Source organism: Pinus tabuliformis, chromosome 2_1 (genome assembly GCF_031772625.1).
Source record: "Pinus tabuliformis cultivar Carrire ecotype Pingquan chromosome 2_1, CPIR1, whole genome shotgun sequence".
NCBI classification, from domain to species: Eukaryota; Viridiplantae; Streptophyta; class Pinopsida; order Pinales; family Pinaceae; genus Pinus; species Pinus tabuliformis.
Window position 1 is genome coordinate 364,691,238 of NC_142299.1, and position 25,407 is coordinate 364,716,644.

Sequence of the window (25,407 nt, forward strand, 5' to 3'; positions counted from 1 at the left end):
TGCAACCATGATCTAATTCTTCAGCTTGTCCTGACGATGAGCCACACTCGTTGGTTCGAAACACGTCGACAAAAGTATTATAATGTGATTTCCGCAGAAGTAATCTTCTCAAAAACTTGATATGGATCACAGAAGCTTAAATTCAATATAATTTATAGTTCACAAAGTTAGGATAGAATATTTATTTATTTAGAATATTTAATTAAATATTGGGGACACTTAGAAATATAATATTGTTGTAAGAGATATGACATCTAGAAAATTGTCGTATGTCGACTTTGCTGGAAGTATTGATGATCGAGCATCAACCTCGGGTTACTTAATGAACATGGGGTCAATTGCAGTATCTTGGAGTTGCAAGAAACAAACTATAGTGGCCACTTCTTCAGTCGAAACAGAATACATATCAGCATGGGAAGCAGCATGTGAAATTGTTTGGTTGCTAAAAATTTTTACAGGACTTGGGAATTCCTCAAGAAGAAGCTACATTGTTATTCATCGACAGCTAGTCAGCCATAAAGCTTGCTAAGAACCCAGCTTTTCATTCCAAAACAAAGCATGTGGACACCAAGTATCATCACATCAGACCGCTCATTTCCAAGGACGTCATCAAGCCAGTTTATTGTCCTTCAAAAGATTAGGTCTCCGATATTTTCACAAAACCACTTGGCAGGATCAAATTTACTAAGTTCAGAGATGAACTTGGTATCTGTTGCAATGTATCTTTGGATCATAGGGGTAATGTTAGATGATCCAAAATACATAATTCATAGTTCACAAAGTTAGGGTAGAATATTTATTTATTTAGAATATTTAATTAAATATTGGAGACACATAGAAATAGAATATTGTTGTAAAAGATATGACATCTAGAAAAGTGTCGTATCTCAGGCTCCAATTTAGGAGTAGAGTTAGTATATTGGTTAGAATTGCATTTATTGTAAATTGACACTTGTTAATTTAATAAGATGTCCATAACTAGAATAAGTTAGGAGATTGAGCTTATATATAGCTCATTCTCCTAATTGCAAGTGTGTTGGAGTGTGTGTAAACTCTTGCAAAATTATTATGTAATTTCTTTTCCCGATTAATAAAGTTGTTGTCTAAGGACACTTTTTCCATTAAAATACCATACCATATAGATCCAAGACTGTGAGAAATCAACCAAACCACACAAGAAATACCATATAGATACAGAAATATGAGAAATCAAGAAATACCATATAGAAATACAAACTATGAGAAATCTAAAAATTCCATATAGAAATACCATATAGATACAATACTCTGAGAAATCCCAAATTAGTATCTAGGAAGATGTCATTTCAGAAACTCAATTTCAAATCCAAAATTAAAAACCTAAGAATTGCAATACAATAGTCTTACACAAACATTGCACATGGTTTGAAAGAACACTAGACATGGTCAGAATCGTTTAGACATACACTATTTCTACTCGAAATTTTTAATCCAAAATTTGTAGTACAACACAAGCCTTTCACAAAGTCCTTTTCAAAACCATTCAAAAAATTAAAAGCTCAAGACCAGACCAAACCAGATCAAAATGTTTTGACGAACATAGTTAAGATCCCATCAATTCAACCAAAAATCTATATAGCATATCATTATAAAAAAATTATTACCGCTGCCATAATTTAAGACGTAGAAGATGTTAATATTAGGATATGGAATTGTCATTTGAAAAATTCAAGTGACTGATCAACAAAGCCTTCAATTAGGCCTCAAACATTTCAGCAATTTTCTTCACTTCTCTGGTGACATCAACCAACATATCCATGATTTCCTTCGTTATTGGTTCATAGTTGAGCTTGTCTTCCAGGTTGTTATTCGATATTGGCGTTGACGAAATTGGGTGCTTGACAACTATTGGATTCAAAATGAGGGCCTACTCGGTACTGGGGACCTTCGGCTCCTTATCAATGTCAGTGCCTCCATCATTCTCGACTTCTTTCTCCGCTTCTTCATCCTCCTCCCCACAATCTCCAACAAAAGTCTTATCTTCCCCAACTACCTCGGTGTGGTGTACCTCCATTTCATCTTCCTCGCGTTGCTCGTGCCCATGCCTACTTCCACAACTTAAATAGTTACTTTTCATGCTGGCTCTTGTAAGCAAAAGCATATTCTTTAACTTTCCCTTGAGCCATTTTGTTCTTAATGGATTCATAGAGAAGCCCCGCAACAATTGCAAGAAATGGATATGGGAAGGCCACAAGGTCATGCTTAAATAACAGAGATGAACCAAACTATGTAGTAGATATTCTCCTGACTTCTGTTCAACTTCTGGGACAAAATACTGTGGGTGCTCGAGCTTTACTGGGGCACGCCAGGGATGAATGAAAAGGTCACGAAATCATTTCTCAAAGAAAAGCAACCATAATTCCACAGCAAAACCTACGCACGAGTTTCTTTAAGATGCACCTGAGTTGTGCGCACGAGTTTCTTTAAGATGCACCCAAGTTGTCTTGTATATGTAGTAAAATCGGAGGAGACCAAAATTGCCAGTCATGTAGTCGTGCACCATAGAACTCATGTTCAGTGCCATAAACTCCACGAAGCATTCAAACAGAGTCTTTTGGAGTAAAAGACTACCGTGTAAAAATGGTGCGCACATATGTCAAGTGGACAACAGAAAGGTGGCGTAAAAATCTGTGCACACATGTCAGACATGCACGAGAATTATAGACTAAAACCAGAGGTCGATTGATTCAAAAGAAAACACTATCGACCTAATTAACTACCATTCGATTATAATCCAAATAGATTATTTATATAATCACACATACTATTCTACATATCAATTCATTTATAACTTCGTACTACAAATTGGCATATCGCTGGCAATTTTCAGCATTAAGTTATTAAAAATTTAATAAACTAAAAAAATTTGTATTTCATACGGGAGTGGGTTCAAGAACTATCACCTTGATGATCATTTGATATGGGGACTAAGTATGACAATTTTTAGTTAAGAATGGTTGCTATTATTTGGAAACGTTCGAGTCTCCTCCTAATTCCAAGTGTCAGGGAAGCAAATGACATCAACTAGATTATGTTAATGCAATGTCACATGGTTCGGGTTCGACAATCATTAGGTTCAGTTTGAGTTTGAAATTTTTTATAAGGTTCGAATGAGGTTCACTATTAAGTCCATATATATAGAATAAAGAAGAAATAAATGATTTTAACATCCACAAGGCTAAAGATAGACTATGGGACAGATTGCTTCTTCATCTGCTTGATGTATTCGGCCCTTGTCTGTGAAGCTTCACAATAAATGCTCCTAGCTTCTCGACAAACCCCTCACTAAATAGATTACCCCAAGAGCTAGCTGCCAACATATCTTCATAATTTTCCCTGTTGTATTTGAAGGCCTCACATTCTAAAATGAAATGTTTTTCTGTTTCCACTTTTCCGGAAGAACAAAAAATGCACACTCTTTCCTCCCACACTTCTTTTGGCCTTTTTCAGTGCCCTGTTTCACAACGGAGTTGATGAGAATTAGTCCTTAACTGAGCAATAAGAATTTTGGCTTTCCAAAAGATATTGGCCTCTATGTATGCTTTTGGTTGATGATTATGAGTGGGATCAAACACTTCAATATGGTACTTTTTCTTTCTTCCTAGCTCCTTATCCCAAGTACACTAGTGGAACTTTTCCAGAACAAAAGCTTTTATGTCTTTATTGTCTGTGGGACACGCGTTCAAGCAAATACCCCATTTACTAAACCATTTTTTATTTTGCTGCATCCAAGTTTTTTTTTTGCACAATCTGTCATTAAAGACAACCTTAGGCCATCTACCCTCTTCCATTTGCTCATTTTTTTTAAATACCTTATGACTCGCACCATAGCAATTGCTTCAATAGGAGCAACCCCTGTTTCACTTAACAAGATAGCATAAGGAACTACACTTTTAATCTTGAATTTGTTTGTAATCAAACACTTCTGAATTTTCTCAATTTGTCTCCACTGCATGTCGGATGTACTGCTGGCCCATAGTTCACAACCATAGGGAATCATCGAAATCACTAGAAATCGAAAAAGAGTTTGAGTGGTTTTCCAGTCCGATAACTTTGCCTCTCTACACCTATTTTGGAAAGCATAAAATGCTTTCCAACCCCCGAAAGTTCTTTTCTGTCTACAACCATTCCAACTTAGATTTTTGTTGAAGTTAATTCTAAGGTATTTGTAATCTGTAACTTCTTCCAGAATGTTTCCTTCAAAGTAGAACTTATGCTAGTTATGTTTTCTTTTCTTAGAGAAACCACTATTTTTGTTTTGATGATACTGACTTGCATCCCCACACTTCTACAAAAATGCTCAAGGGATAGTAAGTGCTCTTGCAAACCAAGAGCCGATTTAGCAATCAGAATAAGGTCATCTGCATACAAAAGAAGCCTTATAACAAACTTTCCCAAATAAATACCATCACCCCCTTGCGAATCTAACCACTCCTCAAGCTTGTCGATATATAAACCAAAAAGGGTAGGAGACAATGGGCAACCTTGCTTGACCCCCATATCGCTTCTAAAACTTTCAGAAATGCCTGCTGAAGTTCTAATTTTGACTTTCACCTCTTCATACAACTTATGCACACCTGATCTCAAATGTTTAGGAACCCCAAGTTCCTCCATTATGTGCCAAATCTTATCCCTAGGAACTGATTCAAATGCTTTTCTAAAATCAACAAAGCAACAAAAGACTTCTTCCTTTTTCTCTCAAACTTTTTCAATGATGTGCCTTAAAGTTATACAATGATCAACTATGGTATGTTTAGGTCTAAAACCTGCTTTCCCTTTAGCACGCTTATCTCTTTCTTCTGCCCACTTGCTAATTTTATTTTGTAGAATGCTTCCAAATAGCTTTGCAAACAAAAGGTTTATCATGATGGTCCTATAACTGGAGGGATTATTAACATCATCGCTCTTGAAAAGAGGTATTGCAAGACTAGTTGTCCAATCTGTGGGGAGCCCCTGTTGTATGATTTTGTTGAAATTTTTTGTAATGTGAGGTGCAAGGATCTTTGGGCCCCACTTTAGATATTTTGCTTGGAGTTCAACTAAGTCTTTTGCTTTTCCAACACCCAACTTCTTGATACCCATCTCTACCTCTTGCATCGTGAAGAGTTTTGTATCAGTGTTGACCAAGGGGGGAGGGTCAACCTTGGGATCCTGCTCATAGAGTTGTCTTGCATAGTCAAACCATTTAGAAGTTGTAATACTATTTCCTGTTTGTATCTTTTTTTGTTGGAGTTCATTCCAAAATAATTTGGGATTATTTTTCCCATGGAAGATTAGTTCTTCCCTCCTTGAAACCATGAAATAGACCTTTTTCTTGTTTAATAATTGCTTGTAAGCTTTGAGCTTTATGGTTTACTTGTTTGACTCTTTCCACATTATCCTTGCCTTTTTGCACTCCTCGCCAAACCAAGCATTAACCGGAAAATGATTTGTTTCAGACTTCTTAATTTTTGCTCTTTTGCACTTTGCAAGTGCGCATTGAATTAAATGTGTTAATTCATGACTATGAAGGTTGTGAATTGTGATTTTCTCCTTCTCAAAGAGTCTCTCTAGCATTATTTTGAAGGTATTACAATTTTTTGGAGTCAAAAGAATTCTTCCCTGTGGGAGATTTTGCTGGACATACTGAAATTTTGACTCTAATTGTTTCTTTCCAATCCAAGAGAAACATAAATAAATTGGCTTGTGATATGATTTTAAGTCCCACAATTGATCTCCAACCAAAACTTCTTGCATTTTCTCACACAAACCATGCGAGCAAATTACATAATCTACTACACTTGCTCCATTGTAAGTATTGCAAGTGAAATTACCGAACTTTGCAAATCTAGTCAAGCCATTACAAATTACTAAATCAAAGGCCCTACATAGAGTAAGCAATTGTTCACTAAAGAGACTGCAGCCCTTGTCCTCTGAAATTCTTTCCCACTGATGGTTACTCTCTTCTGTAAGCAAAATAGGGTCGCAATCATCTTTACAACAAAGAATGTTAGCTTGCTCACTTACAGTTCCAACATTGAAATCACCCACTATAATGGCTTCACCTAGTTGCGAATATGTTGCAATATCTGCTTTTAAGGCTGCAAATGGATCTTTATGGTCAAGCCCTCTACCTTTGTAGATTTTTGAAACTTGTGGCGCAAAATCACATGATGCAATTCTTATGTGGTTTCCATTTTCTGATATTTGAAACCAAATGAATTGCTTGTTTGAGTCTTCTTTTTCTAACTGAATGAGATGACCTTCTTCCTCCCTTACTAAAACCATGATACCTCCGTGCCCTTTGCCATTCCCTGCTGACTTGTTCCACACTGCCATCTTCTAGTATCCTTAAAATAAAGGTGTCTTTCACCCTTCATGCTCACGTGTTTCTATGAGGCAAATTATGTCTCTATCTTCCGCAATAGGCCCTAACCTAGGTCCTCGTCTCCATGGGTAACCTCTGAAGTTCCAACAAACTAATCTTAAGGAAACCTGAGTATGACTTGATTGCTATTTATTTTGACATGAAAGACTCACATTTGAGTCTTTGTCCCTGCTTTCCCATATTGACATTGCTTCCTGATTTCCTGTTGTAGAGTTTGTTGCCTCTTCTTTATTACCATCTTGCTACTATATTTTGGAAGGAGGTCCAAATCACGCTATCACAACTTTGCCTTCATAACTCCATGCTCTCTTTCCTTCATCTCTTGCTACCCTAACCTTTAACATTTCCTCCCTCCTTTCCTCCTGTTGTTTTATAGTTAAATATTCTTCTAGGAAAAATCGAGAAACCCTCAAGAGATGTTTCTTGCTTAGAATGATATATTTATCACACAAGCTAGGCATGATGACTTTTATGGGCCTGACTCTCTCATCATTAAACTTACCCACCCTCCATGCTTGGCATATTTGTCCTTGCCATAGCAACTTGTCTTTCAATAAGTCTCTTGCAAGGTCAAGAGTACATTCATTTTTCCCATAGTCTTTCATCCCTTTAATAATTATGTTTGCTGCCCTATTTTTTCTTTCCTTGCCTTCTCTATCATGCATGTTGTCAACCTGAATATTTGTTTCTCCTTCCTTATTAGCAGAATTGCTAATAACTTGAGCCCAAGTTTTGGAAACTTTAGTGGAATCCCTTTTCCTTTCTTCTCTTGCTTTCTCTTCATGGTTATCTATTTGGGCAATCATTTTCCCATTATCCTGGGATGATTTAGCATTCACCACCTCTATACTTTCCACTACAGATTGCTTTTTGTTTTGCACATCCACCTTCATGCGTTGCCATTCTATCTTCCCTATCAAGAGAGCTTCCTGTAGTAATGCCACTTGTTCTTTTAAAACTTTATTACTTTCTGCTAAAGCCTTGTTCTCAACTGTTATATATGAATTTTATGATCTCTTTCCTGCTCTTTAGCTTCTAAGACCTTCAACCTTTGTTTTGAATTTAGCAATTCTTTCACATAAAGATCAAATGACTAGGTGAGAGGTGTGGATGTGGGACATATAAGGCACAATCATCAATGACTTTTCCTCTGGACTTCTTGTTGCCACGTGGTTGTAGAGGGGACTTGTTTGAGTGCTTCTTGCGAAGGGCTCGAGTACTTTCCTTTTTAGACTGTTTTTCCATGTTTTCTCCCATTTTAGACAGGTTAGGCTTCATTTTAAAATGCCCTGATATTGTTTGGCATTGACCCAAACCCACTTCCCAGCTTTAGCGAGTGAGGCAATTTTCACTTGTCCTAAATCATTTGTCTCCACATGTTCTGAAATGTCTTGTCTCGTTGTCATGTTTGAATGCATTTGCCATCCAACCTGTTTCGAGAAAGATGTAGGTCTATAAAATGCCAAGATTACTTCACACTGCTCCCTGTTGTTTAGGTTATCACTGCTCCTATCTCGCTGCTCGATACTTCTACTGCAAAAAAGCTCCCTGCTCTTACACTGTTCACTGCTTGTTGAATGAAACCCTAAAAACCCTAGGAAAGCCCTACACTAAATACAAAACATGCATGTCAAGGTGGATTTGAATCCATTCTTTTTGGAGGTTTTCGATACTTCATTTGGCACTTGCGAGACAGAGGGCCCTTGCTAGACACGAAACTCTGTCGTTAATGTAACATCGATCTGCATTAGATCTGCATGGATACTCACAACAATGCAGGTGATGGTCAAATTCTACCCTGCCAAGGGTAGGACAGTGCAAGTGATGGCCCCATCTAGGCCTCGAATTTGTGCACTGCGGATCAAATAGTAAGAAATCAACATTAGTAAACATAAAAAAAATTCTATCATCGACATGGAAACTAATAAATTACAAGCTTGAGTTGTGACATGAAGTTATGAGTTTTGATCAATAGACTTGGTCAATGTCTATGAGGTTCGTCGAACCTCAAAAATTTTGTAAAATTTGAACCTCAAGGTTAAAGTTCGATGAACGATGTGACATAGCGTTAATGTTCCTTAATGTATCTTGTTTTCATGAAACAGTTCACTTGTAAGTATTAGGAATAAAGAATTCTCTTTTAACGAGGGTGGAATGATTTGCTCTTTGTGTAATTTGACAATAATGAATTAATGATTTCAATGTGTGTTATAACAATAACATTAAAATATGTGTTTTGTAGCATATATTTGTATAGAAAATTCAAAACAACTTATAAATATTTATAAATAAAATATAATATAAAATTTCACATATTATTCTTTTATATTATATATTTTTATAAATTTAATGTTGGAAAATAACTATATTTTTATATCTTTTAATGAAATTTTCATTTATCAAAATTAGCTATTATAAAATAATTTTATTATTTTTTTAATGTTGGAAAATATTTTGATTGGCTTGAAGAAATGGCACCAGTTAATATTTTTCCAGGCAAACATAGTCAGCCTGAAATGGACCCCAATACTTATAGAGAATAAACCACCCCACAACAATTAAATCACAACCATAAGACATATATAGTCAGTCCTGAAATGGACCGCAAGACTTATAGAGACCAAACTACCATAGACAACCATTAGACTAAAATAGTCCATAAGACTAAAATAGTTTTATTACTTATATGTATGTTATATTTTACTTGTGCCATTTTCATCATATATGTTGAGTAAGGCGTAGTCTAATTTACAGACGAAATTACTTTTTTCACGACTATTTTTTTGATTAATTTTAATCAAAATCGATAGAGATTTTTAAAAACTTGAGATTAAATTGTTTAATCTGCACAATTTGAGTGCCCCAAAGGTTATTTTAGGGTGTTGAATCCATTTATGCATTCAAAAATGTATTTTAAATAACAAAAAATATTGAAATTGTATTGTCGGATATTAATAAAATTTATAACCAACTTATCTATAATGTTATTTAAAATGGGCATGATATATGGGTGGTCAAAAGTAGCATATGGCCATTCGGTAAAAAATAAAAATAAAAAAATATCACACTCATGTTTTTGATGGTGAAAATAAATTCAACACATTAAAAAAACCCATAAGACACCCAAATTCTTATAATTTGGATTAAAAAATTCCATACCAAATTTTTTTATCCTTGATAAATAAATACGTAAACGCCCTAAGACATTTGCCAAAAAAGTTTGAACTGCAGTCTGATTCGCTGCTCTACGGGAGATTTCGAATTTAAGTTCGAGTTCAGCCTCATCGGCTTGGTGTGTGTTAAAATGAGTGGGCAAGATGCTCTAACCTCCCCGTCGGCACACCAGGCGGCCATTGATGAGAGTGATTTCCATGGCGGCTGTTACCAGGTATGTATATTTATATTTGCTTCAAAAATACCGAAATTTACCGATATTTGTTTGAGACAGAATTCACTGATCTTTATTTGAGATGGTCTTTCATAGAATTTTATTTGAAATTGAAGTGCGCGGGTCTTTAAATAAAGGTTTTGTGCTTTGTGTTTTTTGTCAAGCCCTAATACTTAACGCACTCTGATGTTTCCTTTTCCTGTGAAACTCGACAGCGCTGGAAATGAAGTTCGCAAAACCCTTCCAGAAAACGCCGAAGAAGAAGACGATTACGCAGAGTACATCCCCATTAAGAAGCGAAGAATGATGGAAGCCCAAAAGATTCTACAGAGAAAGGGCAATGGTTCTCTGTTACAAGACACCGATCAAGCTACGGCTTTAACAGAGTCAAAACCTAGCCTACTCATAAAGGCTTCTCAGCTGAAGAAAGATTTACCAGAAATCAGTCCCATGGAGCAGATCGTACAACAGGAAACATATATGATTGAGCGGCTCTTCGATAGGAAGACTTTGATGTCTGTGTGGGAATTGGCGAAGGGAATTGAGTATCATGATCCAATTGTAACTGGTTGGAAGCCTCCCACTGCCATACACCATATGACCGAAAAAGAATGCGAGGCGGTACGAAAACAGTGGCATATTCTTGTTGATGGTGATTCAATTCCTCCTCTTAAGAATTTCAAGGATATGAGGCTTCCGAAACCGAACCTAGTTACACTTTCTTCAACACTCCTTTTTAAGTAGGGAGGTATTCATACAACATTACAAGGTGTTTGGTTATTTTTCAATTTTGAAGAATTCACATAAGAGAAACCAGCTTGGCAATCCATCTGTTATAGCATCATAGCAACCAACATTGTTTCCACAGCAAGGCCTTGACTGACAGCTCTATTTCTCAATAGATCAGAGCACAATGTTGGCAAGACCAATGACTTATAGACACATTAGTCATTGTCTCTCAAGGTACATACCCACCCCGACGTTCACAGAGTATGACCTTTTAGGATTATTCTTATCTTGGGTTCCCAACCCTCAAAGAATATATGTCCTCTTGCCTACTCTTGTCTTGGATTCCCTACACATCTTCAAAGAGTATTAGATGTCAGATGATTACCCAATCCTCCCATTCTTTCTTCCCATGTGAAGACAACAATGTTGTGTCTATCTCTTCTTCCCAATTGAGGAAGACATGCCCAAGTATCTTCTGACAAGGTACTTGTCCAAGTTCCTTTGTAATTGGGAACTTGTTATAACTCCCTCTTAGTTAGGGACTTGTTCATTCATCAACAACTTCTTCTTCCTGGGTCCTCCAATTGCTTGATCTCCTTCTTTCCTTTGATGTCATGAAGTTTTTGTTCGAACTTATTCCTGGTAGGGCACCATCCACCGATCACTTTCCTTCTTGGTTTGTCATGTTATTGCTTCCTTCATGGAAAGTGGCCTTCTTGACATATATTAGGTTCTCTTGTCGTCTGGTTACTCCTTGTCATATTTTTTATGCTTTAGACTATTCTTCACATGGATGCTTTGTTGTACTTACATGTTCCCATGCTTTGATATAGTAGCCCTTCATGACTTTACCCTGATATTGCTTCAACATTAAATTGTGCTTTTGTTGGATGGCTTCTTCATCGTGACATCTTTGTAGAGTAGAATCAGTTATCTGCACCTTTCATATCTCCAAGGCCTTCACAAGTGTCGAGGGTCCTTTGATCTTTTCCTTCCTTTGTCAGAGATGTCCTACCTTATTTCGAGAGATGTCTTCAGTGGATCTTTATCAAATAGTGATTCTTTGTGACCATGGTTTTATTCACATGCTTGATCTCTTTCTTCATTTGCTTCTTCTTAGATAGATTGGTCAACCACCTTCTACTCCTTTTGGGAGCACTTCTTCATTATTTGCTTCTTGGACTCGTCAGCGTTTCTTTTTGCTTCTTAGTCACCAATCTTATACTCCTTATGTGAGTATTTCTTTTTGTTGACCTTCATTGTATTGTAGTACATGCCTTTGATCATGTCATTGGTGAAAGAGATTCTTTCATACTTGATCATGTCATAGAATTATTCCTGCGATTCAATAATATACATGACTTAACTTTCATGCATACATACTTCATCTTGATTCTCCTGTGATCATCATAGCTTCATTTGGTTGTCCTTAGTGTGGCCCTTCTTGCTTCATCTTAGCTTGCCTGCATATCATCCTTTTCTTGAATCCCATGATTGGGACTCCCAATGAGACATCTGCTTTTGTTTATGAATCTTCTTTTTGGAGATTCCATCAGAGGATCTTGAAGACCCTTACCTTGCAAATGTTTCTTTCTTTTTGATGATGGAGGTCTTCTAAGATTCTTAATCATTATCAATTTTCTTTCATTGTGGATGAGGTCCTATACTAGGTATGCTCCTTCTACATGAATATCTTAAGCTATATCTACCATGCTCCTATATTCTAGAAGATATTTCTAACCATGCATTTTGTTCTATTTATAAATGTTCGTTCTACATGAGTCTTTTGAACTCTATGTACATCATGCTTCTAGATTCTAGAAGATGTTTCTAGCTATGCAATTTTATTCTATTCCTACATGCTTCTATACTACTCAAAACTTTAAAAGAAGACTTTAAGTAAAGAAGTAGACCTAGCCATAGAAGAGATCCAAAGGATCTTCCTTCTTTTGCTTCTTTTCTTCTTCTTTCACCTCTTGAGTCATGTGAGCTTCTTCCCTTTTTCTTTTGTTGTTTTTGTCCTTCTTAAGTTTTGGACAATTCATTTTGTAGTGTCCTTATTCTTGGCATCCAAAGTATTAGATTTTGGACATATCTTTATTGTTTGTTTTTCGTGGACCAAATTTGCAAAATTTTCCATTTTTCTTGGCCATGGTTGCAAATTTTTGCTCCTTTGATCCCAAATCCTATTTTGCTTTAAGTCTAGTTTCCTCTATATTACATAGAGACCACAATTCACTTAGTGGGGTAGCTTCCTTCTTTGCATATATGCTTGATGTGAATTTGCCTCAATCCTCACGTAGAGCATTGAGTACTACAGTTGTCATTTATCTGCTAAACATGACTTCTCCTAGCTCTTGAAGTTGATTCCTCATCTAAGAGATCTTCATGAAGTATGGAGTTATTCCTTCCTTTGATATCTTCATCTTATAAAAATCATTTCGAAGAGATATCACTTCTCCAGTTGTGCTTACTGAGAATAACTCTTTTAGTTTGTCATAGATTTCTTTTGACGTTTCAAGTTTCGAGACACAAGGAATGAGGGAGTCTTTGATGGATTCTATTAGAATCCTCTATCCTCTTGTCTCATCCTTATTGTACTTATCTAAGGCTTGATTTTGTTTTTGAGTAGGGATAGTGATATTCCCTTTGATGTGTTCTAGAAATTCATTCTCCTTGAGAAGTAAATCAGTCTTCTTCCATGCAAAAAAGTTATTGGTACCTACCAATTTGTTGCTTTCCTTGCAAAAAGACATTGAAGTATAATCAGAAGGGGACATATACTTACTTTATAGAGTTTGAGATGTAGTGGACTTGCTTTCTTCTAGAAGACTTGATGGCTTGCCTTCCTTGGATCTTGATGTTCTTCAAGTTTCTTTCTTCAAATGGACTTGATTGATTCCTTGATGACTTGGCTTGTAGTGCTTTTCCTTTTGAAGATGGTGTGTCTTTATGTAGGTCCCTCCTTGATTTGCTCTTCTTGTAGGTGCCTTTGTATAAGGCTTTTCTTTTTGCTTAGTAGTTTTCTTTGATGGATAGTAGATAGTAAACCTTCTTGTCCTTGATGTGATTGAGACTTCTTGGTTTGATGCTTCAATTTTTTAGATGTCCTTTCTTGATGAGTGTTCTTGAGATGCCCTTTCCTTGATGTGTCACCTTAGCTCTGATACCATGTTGAAGAATCAAGGGAAATGATGTGTAATGGGATTCTTCTAGACTTGATAACAATTTGTGAAGCACTTTTACAATTTATCTTTGTTAGCTTGATATTCTTCTTCTAATTATTAGTGTATGTGTTTACTTCATCAAACTGCTACCAAAAACATACGAACAAGAACACAAGATGTTGGCTTTCTTTCAGGGCCAAAACCTCTCTCTCTTAGAGAGGAAAACCCTTCGGTAGTTTTCTCTTATTGAAGCTTCTTATTGATCAATGCCAAACCCTGGAACCTTGACTAGAATGTCCTCCAAGCACAAGTCAAGTCCTTTCTCCTTTCTGCACTTTGTTCCCCGACACTTAGTCTTCCTTCTTTGAACACTTTGCTTCTCGGCACTTCGTCCTCCTTCTTCATTCTTTGACTAGAGATAGACCTTGCTTATTCGAGCTCTAGATGAGAAGCTTCTCTTCTATACTTAGTTATGCCCTTTACTTGTGTAGACACCTTTTTCTTGATCAAATGAAATTCTTCTTGAGATGTATATGTAGACTGATGTGACTGTACAACAACCTTAGATTCTCGCATGTGTGGTAACCTTGCAAATTAGGGTCCTTTCACCTTCGCTTGAGAGAGCCTTTCCTTCACTTGAGTAGGAGGCCTTATAGGCCTAACTTTCTAGCCCAACCAAAGATGAATATGTGACTGTGATCTTGCTTCTGATATAACCGCAAACTTCCCTTCCTTTTCTCGCACATGTGACTGTGTTTTCCCCTAGAAACAACCTCCAACCTTCACTTATACTTCATCTTACTTCTTTGCACTAGAGGCTCCTTGTCTTCTTCCTATTTCGCTCTTTTCTTGGCTCCTTGACTTCGTGGATTTCAGAGATGGGTTCATGACATTATGAGGGAGTGGACAACCTCTATATATAGAGGATTGTCCCTCCTTTAGGCTGACTTGAGGCCGACTTTTATACTGTAGGCCGACTTGAAGTTTCTTCATCATTTTTGCTCCTTGATGGATGTTGTTGCATGTAGAGAACTTGGCTTTGCTTGGAGGGATTTCCTTTGACTCTTTATACAAGTATACACATGGTGTAACATGCCCTTAAGGGTCTTCAACATTTTCTTTTGATTCTTTGACTCTCCTATAGCACTTTAACTTGTGCTAGACCTACTTCAATGAGCAAGAAACTTATTAATAAACATAACAAAAATAATATTTATTTTCTTGAATAAATACAAATATCAAAAGTACATTTATGAAGACCAAACCTAGTTACACTTTCTTCAAGAGTAGTTGCATCGAAAAAAGCTCAAAAGATTTTTCCAAGAAGTTGGAAACCGAGTTCACACTTGTTTCCTACCTTTCGTCAAACACCTTACCAGTTGGTGCATGGCTACTAGATACTAGAGCACTTGACATATGATATGGGCACAAGAGTTGTTTGATATCCTTATTGAGTGGGTTTCAAAACTACATGTGGAGTTTGGTGTTGATACCAAACATTCAATGAAGGGGATTGGAACAACGATATTCTAGCTCAAGTCATTAGGTAGGTTGGAAGTGAAGGATGTGCTATGGGTGCTAGAACTCAAGTGGAGTTTTCTTTTAGTATCTATGATAGAGAAGAATGGGTTTTATGTAGCGTTCGAAGATAGACAAACACTAATTTGACCCATGGGATCCAGCTTTGACAAGGGCCATGTCATTGGAGTTAGAGGGAGCAACCTATATAGTCTAAAGGGAAAATCTCTTTGAGCAATGGAAAGAAGAAGAGCGATGACAGAAAACAACGAGCAGGAAGCTTCAAAGGTTGAGAAGTTCATAGGGAGTCAACCTTTAGGTTTATGCGGGGACGAGCAACTAATGGATCCTTCCAGGTCTATCAAGAAGGTCACTTGGTATGAGATGACCTTATGGGATGTTCAGAGTCAGGAGGCTTCTAGGAACAAGTGCAAGGAGAGCAAGTATTTGAGGATACTTATGAACTAGGTGGTAGGAAAGGATTTTAGTTTAGAGGGAGAAACTATGGCGATGGATGCAGTTCCAGGATTGGATCTAGTTCTAGGAGGAAAAAACACATCCCTCACTAAGTGGTTGTCGGTGTCTGTAGCTTGGGAGGGTACTTTTCCATAGGCCTAAGTGTTTAAGCATGCAAAAGTAACCCAAAGTCTCCTTAGGACACTTACTCAAGTGTGAGCAAGTTGCTATTGTAACTTAGCCTAAGTCTAACTTAGGAAAAACACGTGATTAATTATGTTAGATTTTAGGATAACAAAAACTTAGGAAAAGTAAAGAAAATTACTTTAGTGACTATGCTTTAATCTTATCCATTTATCTCAAATGAGGCGAGATCTAATCTCAACCATTAATCACTTTGGAGATTAGGGTTGGGGATTTAACTCAAGGTAAAGTTATAAAAGCAAGGCTAAGAAGAGATGAAACCATACATCAACATAATACATTGAGAGATACATCTTAGTGGTGAGTGGAGAAGGACATCCATTCTAGTGTTTCAGGTCCAATGAAAGTACAAAGGTGCAACATTGGAGATCCAGATCAACCAAGGAGATCAAGGACATATTTAGAGCCCGATTTGTTAGATTAGAGCTAGGGTATGTTGTAATTGTATTTTTTTCAGTTGGGCCAATATCCCATGATGGGAGCTCGAGTAGGTTGTGAGTTATTAATGAATAATTTTTTATTGGGCAGAATATGTCTATATCACTTGTGTTCAAGATTGGTGTAATTTTTCCTTTTACTAATTGTGTTAATAATTTTATAGTGCATTTATTCAGTAGATATGTAACCTTCTAGGTTAATAAAGTGTTAGGTTCAACTTAAATTTAACATTGAAATCCCCCCACTTAGTCACTAAAGGATCCCCCTCCATCCTCAAGGTTTCCATATGGCTTCCCCACCAGGTCAAGGCATGAACCTCTAGTTTCGAGCAAATGAAAGAAATTTTATGTTCTTCCTCTATGCGATGAACACTAAAATAAACATTTAACTACAACAATTGATGATTTAATTTCACAGTATCAATCTCACCTTGATATGACGTGATGTCAACATTTGCTTCCATATTGAACAGGGATTGTGAACGGTCCATGGAACTCGAACTAGGTTGTTCTTTTTTAGGTTCTCTTTTAATCTCCTTCTCAACTTCTTCTCGATCCCCCAACTTTCCCTCCGATTTGACCTCTGAGTTGGAACCTTTATCTTCTATGATTCCAAACTTATTTGCTAGAGCTATCATGAGAAGATTCATATTATGGTTGATATTTGTGACCTACTCTTCCAGCCTTTCAAATCTCTCCTTTGTCAAATCTTGAGGGTTATTAATAGATTCACTAATCATGGGTGGGGTTCTATTACTTTCAATTTAATTGATATGAATCCCCTACAACTCTCCACAATACACCCAAATAAACTTGCTATGATACCAATATGATCTATAAACTATTGTGGATATTCCACTCGAGAGTTTGTCACGACAAACTAATAAAGGAAATTTTCTAAAATCTAAAATTTACACTATTGGGGGTTAATTTTTCCTTATATTTTTGGAATTATTAGGTTATTGTTTATTGCACATACAAAATATAAATATGTGGCAAATAGAGAACAAATAGAGCAATCACTCACAAAACCACAATAACATAAGATATGCTCTGAAAAACCCTTTTGGAAGAAAGCCCAACTAGAAGGTGAGGTTGATATGCTTTCTCTTTCTCAGAATGGAAATGGATGCAAACACAAAGGAGTGAGACCCTAAAGTTTTGCATATGAAATTTTCCAAATTAGGACCACCAATAAAAATGGCTTTGTAAGTTTATTCCTCTAAATTTTCCACTCTAAACGCATCAAGATGGATTAAAAATAATATATTGATTTAATGTGAATCAACCACCATAAAAAACGATCCACATATCTACAATAATTTCACTTTAACATCAAGTACAATAAGGGAAACCACAACCATGTTGTAGATTGCGTCAATCAACCCCTAATGATTATGCTAACCAAAATTCTTAACTCCCATGCGAACGAGACCTCTATGTGGCCATAATTATACAACAACTATGACTTCATTACAACATACTAGACATTGATCACATGAAAACAAGTTCTAGACTTCCACATCTAGGATGCACTCTTGTGCTACCTAGGCCACTTTTGTATTCCTATATGTGAGTGTGCCGAGTTGAGTTTGGAGGCACACTATAGTTGAGTTGAATTACACTTTAGTGTTGAGAAGACAATAGTAGTACTTCAAAAGTATTTCTATTGGTTGAAGCTTCAACAAGACGTTAATTGGTCTATCAAATCATGCATTGCCTGTGTCATTGCTAAATTACCTATCAAGAACCAAGGGTTGTACACTCCTCTACCTACCCTAGACAAGCAATGAGAATCGGTGTCGATCAATTACATGTGAGATTTTGCCTCCACTAAGCATTGTAATAATTGTGTTTCTGGTTGTTGATTGCTTCTCCAAGATGGCCATTTTGGCACCATGCAAGGAGAGTATCACAACAAAAGCCACTGCCAAAAGTCTTATTTGAACATGTTTGGATTCATTTTTGGCTACTTGGACCATTATTTCAGATAGGGACAACGAGTCCTCAATACCTTGTAGGCCATCCCATAGTCTCTAATGGATACCAAGTTGACCAAGTCGACTGCCTTTCACTCCCAAATAGAGGGACAAATCGAAGTGGTCAATACGATGATTGTGTATATCTTGCATATGTACAACTCCAAGCATCTAATTACATGGTATGAAATTCTTCCATAGGTTCATCATAGCTAAATCAGAGCCCTCCACGACTCTATTATCCTCAATCCTTTCTAGGTGTTTTTAAGGTTCCAACCATTGAGTCGATTGTAGCTCTACTCATTACATCTTCAGTGACATAATCCTCCCATGCTCAAACTGAGGCAGATAGAGCATCCAAATTTTTTGAATGGATCCAACACCTCCAACAATAGGTTCATGATATCTAATATGAAGTCAATACCAAGTATACAAAATGACATGGCTAACATCGAGTTCCACACAAGTTTCAAGTTGGTGATTAGGTGTGGTTGCATTTACAAAAAAAAATTCCTTAGCAACCCCCATGAGAAGCTCAAACCACTCCAATATGGGCCTTACACTGTCGCAAATAATGTAGGTGAAAATTCTTTTGAATCGAGTATTCCCCCTTTCCTTGGCTTGCACCTAGTATTTAATGTGGAGTTACTCTGACCATATTTTCCACCTTTATTGAACACTTTGGAGGACTTTAAGCAGTTGGCCCCCATAGAACTCAATTTTGACTGCAATGAATAGACTAAAATGGTTTAGATCATGGAAACCAAGACAAAAGATATTCACCAACAACACATATAACTCTATTAGATTGTCAAAGCATGACATCTTCTTCACCAAGGCAAGTGGCTCTCCAGGAGCCAAATTTAGCAGAATTTTCCCCATCTAATGATGGAACTTGACGCAATGGATGTTGGGTGTGGAGCCTGATTATCTTCTTTATTCAAAGGTATCACCACATTGGACCCCAATTCATAATGTGGCGACAACGCCGATCGTAATATTTACGCTGCAGGGGGGTCCAGGGGGGGAATGCGATCTTTGGGAGTGCCCCCCTGGTGGAGGATCGTGGGCAGCGCCCCCGAAGCTAAAAATAGATGTAAAATTGCCTTGTAAAATGTTGTAATTTCGTAGTTAAGTTGAGCTGTTCATTAGGCAGAGATCCGATGGTAGAAGTCATGTTTAATTTAGGGTTTTTTGCCTTAGAAGGCAGCCCCTCGCTATATATGAGGGAATTCTATTGCGTCTATGTAAATTTGTATTTTGAGTGAGAAAGAGAGAGGAGATTGTGTGAGAGAAAAGAGGGAATTACAACGGATCTGCTATAGGTTGTATCTCTTCAGTTTGCTGGATAATATAAAAGGAAGGACTGGCTGTTTCTCCATGGACGTAGCCCAAAATGGGTGAACCATGTATATCTATGTCTCTCTTGTTTTATGTGTTTTCTGTGTTTGTATTTCTGCAATATATTTGATGTGTTCTGTTGCTTTCTAATATATAATTTTCTAACAACTGGTATCAGAGCCAAAGGTCTATTTGGTTGATAAACTTGCAGGAGAGAAGGGTTCCCGGTTCGAGTGGGAGCAATGGCGGGAGATGGTAGGTTTAGGGTCGAAAAATTTAACGGCCAAAACTACCAACTGTGGAAGATGCAGATGGAAGATTATCTGTATCAGAGAGATTTGTACCAACCATTGAGCGGAAAGACAAAGAAGCCGACGAGTATGACAGACACAAAATGGGATATTCTCGACAGAAAGGCACTTGGAATAATATGGTTGTGCCTAGTGGCGTTGGTAGAGTTTAATATTTCAAAGGAAACGACAACAGAGGGTTTAATGTCGACATTGGCCAAACTATATGAAAAACCCTCAGCCTCAAATAAGGTATTTCTTCTGAAGCGTTTATTTAATATGAAAATGTCAGAAGGTGGATATGTTGTTGATCATTTAAATGAATTTAATACAATTACCAGTCAGTTAAGTTCTGTAGGGGTAACTTTTGATGATGAAGTTAGGGCTCTATTATTTTTGTGCTCATTGCCAGAAAGTTCGAAAGGTTTAGTTATGGCCATTAGTAACTCTATCTCTAGATCTAGTACTTTAAAGTTTGATGATGTTTATGAGAAAGATTTTTTCAGCGTAAATCACATAATAATATATTTGTCTACGCGTTTTGAACCAATGAGTGTGGTTCATCGTCAGGACAAGTTGAAGAATCAGATCATGGCTCATGTTAAATAGGGATAGCAGATATTCCAACGGCTAGGTTTGACTGGAAAATGGCTATATTAGACTAGATTGGACAAACAGCTATAATGGACCGAGAAAACGGCTAGTTTTGACTAGTTAAATTATTTAATAATAATAATAATATAATTAGATAAATAGTTATATTAGGGTGGATATCGTTATATTTTATAATGTTCTGGATTTTAATAAAGTTTAGAATGCTACAAACGAATGTTATTTTAATATTTTCTGGTTGGAATTGTGTGTTATTTTAAGTAACATGTTAATCAAATTTGAGTTAAAAATAAATCTAGGGATGTAAAGAATCATAATGAGTAAAATGTTATCTAAGGTATTCTACCCTGGTACAGGTAGGCAAAATTCATATACTGTTTAGCCTAGTATGCCTGACTGGTAACCCGAGAAGGAACATCATATAGTTCTTTCTATATGGGTGCACCAATGATGAGTGATTGATGAAATTTATGGATTACATAGTTGGAGGTGAGGCGGTTCAACGGACGGATGGCCTTGAAAGCCTCAGACAGGAGGGAGGGATATTCGACGAAAGCAGCGGAAAAGAGAGAACTATTAATAACATTTTACTCATTATGATTCTTTACATCCCTAGATTTATTTTTAACTCAAATTTGATTAACATGTTATTTAAAATAACACACAATTCCAACGAGAACATATTAAAATAATATTTGTTTGTATTATTCTAAACTTGATTAAAATCCAGAACATTATAAAATATAATGATATCCACCCTAAGATAAATATTTATCTAATTATATTATTATTATTGAATAATTTAACTAGTCAAAACTAGCCGTTTTCTGGGTCCATTATAGTCGTTTGTCCAATCTAGTCTAATATAGCCATTTTCCAGTCAAACCTAGCTGTTGGAAGATCTGCTATCCCTATTTAACATGAGCCATGATCTGATTCTTCAACTTGTCTTGACAATGAACAACACTCATTGGTTCGAAACGCGTCGACAAATATATTATCATGTGATTTACACTGAAAAATTCTTTCTCATAAACTTGATATGGATCACAGCAGCCTTAATTCAACATTTAATGATGTTGTCGATGCAATCCTTAGCGAGGAAATGCAATGAAAAAGCTCCGGTGAAACATCAGGTAATGCTTTGACTGCAAAGACCTAGGGGAAGAAAAATGGAAAGAGGAAAGAGCCCTAGATATTGCAGCAAGTCAAGAAAAGGCAGATCCAAGTCCATATCGGGGATAGCGTGCTGGAAATGTGGGAAGAAAGGACACCTGAAAAAAGATTGCAACTCTCGGAAGGGAAAAGAAAGAGATGCACAGCAAGAAAATAATCATGAAGCGAATGTAACAGGTGATGTGTTGCAAGATGTTTTGATTCTTTCATTAGAAAATATTATTGATGCCTGAGTGGTAGATTCAGGGTCCTCATTCCATGCCACACCTAATAGGAAACATTTTCATGATTATGTTCAAGGAAATTTTGGATAGGTTCATTTGGGTGATGATAAACCCTGTAAAATCATTAGAATGGGTACGGTTTTCATAAAACAACAGAATGGAAATCAATGGATATTGAAGGAGGTAAGGCATGTTCCAAATCTGAGAAAAAAACAAAAATTGATTTCAATAGGGCAGTTGGGAGGTGAAGGTTGCGTAACTACTTTCACAGATAAAACCTGGAAGGTCACTAAAGGAGCCTTGGTAATAGCAAAAGGAGAAAAGGTTGGTACATTGTATTTATGCAATAGTATTTCTAATTCTGTTAATGCTTTAACCTCTATAGGAGCAGATACGGCATTGTGGCATCATAGGCTTGGGCACATGAGTGAGAAGGGGATGCAAATCCTTCACTCAAGAAATTTGTTACTAGGTTTGAAGCATGTTGATTTAAAATTCTATGAGAATTGTGTTTATGGAAAATAGAAGAGAGTCAAATTTCTCAAAGTTGGCAAAGAAAAGAAGAGCGAAAAGTTAGAGCTTGTGCATACATATGTATGGGGACCTACTCGGGTATCATCTCTCGGTGGTTCTTGCTATTATGTTACTTTTATTGATGATGCAACCCAAAAAACCTGGATTTATTGTATTCGAAATAAATATGATGTATTTGATACTTATAAGAAATGGAAAGCTTTGGTTGAAAATGAGATAGGAAAAAGGTTGAAGTGTCTTAGATCAGACAATGGAGGTGAATATTGCAACAAAGAGTTTGATAGGTATTGTTTAGATAATGGAATTCACAGAGAGAATACAGTTCCAGGAACAGCACAAGAAAATGGTGTGTCAGAAAGGATGAACAGGACAATCATGGAGCGTGCAAGGTGCATGACATTGCATGCAAGATTGCCTTTACAATTTTGGTCAGATGTTGTAGATATTGTTGTTTATCTAATAAACAGAAGGCCTTCAAGTTCCTTGGATGGTGGTATTCCAGAGGAGGCATGGACAGGTAAACTACTAGTTTTTAAATACTTTTGGTTGTGAAGCCTTTGTCCACATTAATAAAAAAAATAGAACAAAGTTGAGGCAAAATCAAAGAAATGTACCTTTGTTGGATATGGTGTTAATGATTTTGGTTATCGCTTTTATGATTATGAAAAACACAAAATAATTAGGAGCAGAGATTTCATATTCAATGAAAATGTTTTGTATAAGGATTAGTTGCAGGAAAAGAAACAAGAAAAAGAAAACAGAGAATACACAGTGCTTGACGAGATCACAAAAAAAGTGATGGTGCCTGAAAATCATAATGATCAACATCTAGAACAACAACCACAATAGCAAAAAGCACCTCAAACACCTAGAAGTGGTGTTAGAAGATCTACCAGGATAAGTAGAACCCCTGAACGATACTCTCATTCATTATATTACGTATTGTTGATTGATTCTGGTGAACCAGAATGTTATGAAGAAGCAATACAGGTAGAAACCAGGAAGAAGTGGGAGCAAGCCATGAAAGAAGAGATGGACTCCTTAGCACATAACCAGACTTGGGACTTAGTCAGGTTGCCTGTAGGTAAAACAACATTGCAGAATAAATGGGTTTACAGGTTGAAGGAAGAAGATGGAGGTAGAAAAAGGTGTAAAGCTAGACTTGTGGTGAAGGGGTTTGCACATAAAAAGGGTATAGACTTTGATGAGATATTTTCTCCTATTGTTAAAATGACTTCAATCAAAACTATTTTAAGTCTAGTAGCAGCTGAAGATTTACATCTTGAACAATTAGATGTAAAGACAACCTTTCTCCACGGGGATTTGGAGGAAGAGATATATATGCAGCAGCCACAAGGATATGAGGTAAAAGGGAAGGAGAAACTAGTGTGCATGTTGAAGAAGAGCTTGTATGGCTTAAAACAGGCTCCAAGGCAGTGGTATCTAAAATTTGACAGGTTTATCTCTGAACAAGGTTATACTAGATGTCACTCTGATCATTGTGTTTATCTCAAAAGGCAAAATGATGGCAGCTATATTATATTGTTATTATATGTAGATGACATGCTTGTTGCAGGTTCTAACATGCAGGAAATAAATGTGCTAAAAATAAAATTGGCGAACTCATTTGCAATGAAGGATTTGGGTGCTGCAAAACAAATCCTTGGTATGAGAATAACTAAAGACAAGAAGAATCGAAAATTAACATTGTTTCAGAGTGAGTACATAGGAAAGGTGTTGAAAAGATTTAATATGCAGAATGCAAAACCAGTTAGTATACCTTTGGCTAGCCATTTCAAACTAAGTAAGGAGGTGTGTCCCAAGACTCAGGAATAAATGGCTGATATGTCTAAGTTCCATATGCATAAGCAGTTGGAAGCTTAATGTATGCAATGGTCTGCACAAGGCCTGATATTGCACATGCAATGGGATTTGTAAGCAGGTATATGAACAATCCAGGGAAAGAACATTGGATGGCGGTGAAGTGGATTCTCAGGTATTTGAGAGATACCACAAATCAAGCATTATGCTTTGGTGGTTCAAACATTGATCTACAGGGATATGTTGATGCAGATATGGCGGGTGATAGAGATAATAGGAGGAGCACAATAGGGTATGTGTTTACTATAGGTGGAACAACTATCAGTTGGGTTTCAAAACTGCAAAGTGTTGTTGCACTCTCAACAATGGAAGCAGAGTATGTTGCTGCTATAGAGGCTAGTAAAGAAATGATTTGGTTACAAAGGTTTTTGGATGAATTGGGTAAGAAGCAGGAGTTGGGTAGGTTATATAGTGACAACCAGAGTGCCATACATCTTGCAAAGAACTCTGCATTTCATTCCAAGACAAAACATAAACAGCTCAAGTATCATTTCATACGGTCAACATTGGAAGATGGACAGTTGAAGATGGAAAAGATACACACTAGACAGAATCCTGCAGATATGTTAACAAAAGTTGTAACCAGGGAGAAACTGAGATTTTGCTCAGTTTCAATTAGTCTTCAAGTATGATGAAGAAGATGAGAAACAACCAGGTCCAAAGTGGAGTCATTGTCCAGCAAATGAAGCAGCGGTGAAGTTGTTATAATCAGTCTCCAAGTGGGAGATTGTTAGGTGTGGAGCCTAATTATCTTCTTTATTCAAAGGTATCACCGCATTGGACCCCAATTCATAATGTGGTGGCAATGCCGCCCATAATATTTACGCTGCAAGGGGGGGCGACTGCAATCTTTGGGAGCGCCCCCCTGGCGGGGATTGGGGGCAGCGCCCCCGAAGTTACGTTGCAAGGGGGGCGACTGCGATCTTTGGGAGCACCCTCCTGGCAGGGGATCGGGGGCAACACCCCCGAAGCTAAAAATAGATGTAAAATTGCCTTGTAAAATGATGTAATTTCGTAGTCAGTCTGAGTTGTTCATTAGGCGGAGATCTGATGGTAGAAGTCATG